The sequence below is a fragment of the Eubalaena glacialis genome, chromosome 10 (assembly GCF_028564815.1).
Source record: "Eubalaena glacialis isolate mEubGla1 chromosome 10, mEubGla1.1.hap2.+ XY, whole genome shotgun sequence".
Lineage (NCBI taxonomy): Eukaryota > Metazoa > Chordata > Mammalia > Artiodactyla > Balaenidae > Eubalaena > Eubalaena glacialis.
In genome coordinates this window covers 113,667,954-113,671,935 of record NC_083725.1, presented here as the reverse complement: position 1 = coordinate 113,671,935, position 3,982 = coordinate 113,667,954, and the positions used below count along the sequence as shown (strand labels likewise).

Genomic DNA, 3,982 nt, shown 5'->3' with positions numbered 1-3,982 from the left:
CTCACTGAATCTGTGAGGGACTTAATACAGAAGCTATGGCAAAGGCCTGCATTGCTGTTTCCTAAAACAGGCTGAACTCTTATCTTGGAGCAACTTCCTTTCCCTTCTCATTGATAACTCCTCCTCTTTATATAATAAATGAAGTTTATGGTAACTTACCTCTAAATACTTTTCTGAGTCACTTCCCAACTACAGTTCCCAGCGTTCTGGCACTGGAGGAACCTCTCCGCTCCTGCCTTCAGAATTTCAAATTGAATGTTTCTTCTCTAGCAACTCTTTCATTTCCAATAAAGCAGTTTCATTAAAAAATACTATTCTGAAATGCCCCCAGATCTTATGGAGATATCATTTCTGTGCCCAGTACAGAGAGCTCTGTGGCAACAAAATGACATTCATCACAATGAGTCTAATTCTACATTTCCATCTATAGCTCCTTGGGAACCAAGGCAACTCACAGCAGTAGAAATTGTCTACCGAAACTCAATAAACCCTTCTTTATGAAACAATTAATCATAAACTGTGAAAACACCACACAGTAGGGCAACAATGATCTAGAGACACTCACCTGTCTGAGAGATGGCACTATATGAAGTCCCCCACCAGCATTCCAGCCATGAATAGGGATTGAGCCACTGGTTTCTGTGACTGATGATCACATACTAGGTCCCACTGGAAGAGAAGGAAACCAGCACAGAGGAGCTTCACAGCATCTTACATCCCTCAATGTTTACTCACTCAGAAAACCCTCAGTGAAATGCGTGTCCTCTGGGCTTCCCTTTACTACATTTACTGATCTGTATTATTCATGTCTCAGCTTAAGCATGTTTTTTTTCTAAAAATCCTCAACAAAATCTTTTAGATTATATTAAGGCCAATCTTCATATTCTCTTAACACTGCATACCTCAGTGGTACTCAATCCTTACCATGTATTGAAAACATTGAGGTTATTTTTTCAATACTGATGCCTGGATTTCACACCTAGAGTGAAATGCACTCTGATTTGTTTCTCTGACAAGTATCCAGGGTAGGGCATTTTTTAAAAATTAATACAAATATTTATAATTTGCAACTAGGTTAAGAGCAAATGACCAAGAATAATTTTCCACAATTTATATCAAGTACTTATCTAACCATCAATATTCACATTAAATTTAAAGCTTAGTGATAGTAAAATTCATATCCAGTTGTTGATTTTGCTGTCATCAATTGTAATGTAAGTGTTTGGCATTAAATAGATAAGCAATCAGTTTTCCTAAAAGAATGAAAGAGAGCTGGCTACACTATCTACTCAGTAACTGAAGACATGAACCTTGTTGATTTTATGTTATTCTAAACACCCAGACCATATACTCACAAAAAGGTAAATGGGGCCTTTACCTCAGTCACGGTGGTGGAGGAGAAGGAGCTTCAGTCATAAACCCAGCCATCCACACAGGGCTCTGTGTCCAGGTCAGTCATGGTGGGGAAGGTCCCGTTCAGGTGAAGGAGCTGCCACTGGGGGAGGAGGAAGTGATGGCATTTCTCTGGTTTCAAGTTAGAATCCAACGGGATGAAGATTCTCAGGAGGACATCAGGGCTGAGGACCCCAGTGTCATTATCAGAGACAGTGTCATTATCAAGGATGTGGACCCAGCAGTAATGACAAGGAATGGCTGCAGTGACGTTCTCCAACAGTATATGACAAACTATTATCATGAAAGAAGGAAGAATTAAAACCAGCTGAAGGATCTGGAATTTCCCCAGGCCACCAATTTCATCCAGGAGCTCCTCAAATGTCATTCTGAAGAGGTGACACTAAGTCTATGTGACCTCACACCAGTTTCTCATCAATGGGTCCCATCACCTCACTACTGCAAGAGAGCAGTGGAAGCAGTTTCCCCAGTCCTGCTGGAATCAGTAGGTATTACTTTTTGTAGTAAAGTCACAGAGAAAATAATTTACCAAAGATACTTCTATCTGATGACCATTACATCTGTTTAAAGATTTACTCTCTGAATGTGCTTCTCCTCAGTTACTCTGTAAAATCAATATTGGACTTCGGCATGTACACGTTCTCTAAACAAGTTAAAACAAACCTGCTACAGGGTCTTCAGTCATTTCCAGAAAATGGAATTTGAGACACACAGAAGTGAACTGCTTTATGATTTTCCTGTGGAAAGAAGAGAAAGCAAGTGTTTTCTGCTTTATACTGACTTTAGACTACAGTAATTTAAAAACTACAATCCTTTGTTTTTAATTAAAGCAAAGTGAAATATCGTGCCATTACTAACTTTTGGTAACTGATATTATGCTTTAGTTTAAATCACACCAGCACCTCACAATAATTTTAAATTCCTTCAAGTGAAGATACGGAAGAAATGTAATGGTAAGCTAACATAAGGGTTTGTTTTCTCAGGTTTATTTATTCATTTACAGAATATATTAAGGATCATTTATGTGCCAGTGTTCAGAATCCTGATGAATTGATCATTTTCTCATTATGAACTTGGCTTCTTTATCTCTAGTAATGTTCCTCGATTTCAAGTATGTAATTTCTCATATTAATATAAACATTCCAGGTTTCTTATGCATATAATTTGCATGCTATACCATTCCAATCATTTATATGTTTAATTGAGATGCTTTAGGAGATTATTACAGATTCACATGCAGTAGCAAGAAATAATATAATGAGAAACTGCATGCACTTCACCCTGTTTCCCCCAATAGTAATATCTGCAAAACTATAGTATAATATTACTACTAATTTTTTGAGGGTGATAAAATCTACTGATCTTATTCAGATTTTCCCAGTCAGTTTTACCTGTACTTGTGTTTATGTGTGTGTGGTATACTTAGTACCATATAGTTTTATCATCTGTATAGCTTCCCGTGCCCACCACCACAGTCAAGATACTAAAGATTTCCCTCTCCACAGGCATCCCTCTTGTTGTACTGATATAAATATACCACCCGCCCTTGCTCCTATCATTTCCTTTCCAAATTTGGCAACAATTAATCAGTTTTCCTTTGTTTAAATTCTGTCATTTAAAACTATCTTATAGAAGGGAGAGATCAAGATGGTAGGGTAGGAGGACATGGAGCTCAACTACCCCCATAAAAAAATCAAAAATACATCTACATGTAGAACAATTCTCACTGAATACTAAATGGAAACTGTCAGAAGATGTTTCCATTTACTTAGGAAGAAAGATTTTCACATAACCGGCTAGGATGGAAAAAAGGTGTAAAGCCAGAACTCCCACCCTTGAGAGGGATCTGAAAATAAGAGAAGATCTGCAAGGGTAGACCCTCACCCTGGGGAGCAAGCTGGTCGAGTCACAGACTGGGAATCCCAGTCCAACGTCCTGTGTGGAGGAGATAAGCCCCCTTGTTTGCTGGGAGAACTGCTGGGACAGTTAGATGGGTTTGAGAAGCCTTGGCAATATTTGCAAGGAGAGCACACCTGCTGGCTTGCAACAATCAGGATAGAGCAAGTTTTGCACTGGCAGTGACTGCCTCTTTGCACCCCCCAATCTGAATGAGGTGAACACCCTCACTCCACACCACAGCTTAGTGCTGGATCTGGAACAGAGAGGCCCTGGGAGAAAATGGGTAGGGAGCTCATGTATCTAATGACAGTGCAGCCACTTCAATTCCTGCAGCCACAATGCCTCAAGCCTCAGCCCCAGCCTAGTGAATGCCAGGTATGAACATCCCAGCCTTGCACTAGATCTAGGACAAACACATGAGGAAAAGTATGCAACGTTGGTTTACATCCAAGCGGAGCTGCAAACACTTACACAGGCAGCGGTTTTATCCTCTGTGAGCACATGGGCCTCAGTTGCTTCCACACTCCCCTTTGTTTTGCAGGGCATGCACTCAAGAGTAATGAAACCTGATGAAACCTGACCCTCAGAACTTCTACTCCAAGAGTGACAGCAGGCATGGAGCAGAAAGAAATGCCCACATCACACTGTGAACAGGCTTTAGATATCCCCA

General features: G+C 40.1%; 1 pseudogene; it reads right to left on the bottom strand.

Annotated features, from left to right (window-relative positions):
- Positions 1-561: 561 nt before the first annotated feature.
- On the bottom strand, positions 562-1,780 carry LOC133099964 (solute carrier family 22 member 10-like; annotated as a pseudogene).
- Positions 1,781-3,982: the final 2,202 nt, after the last annotated feature.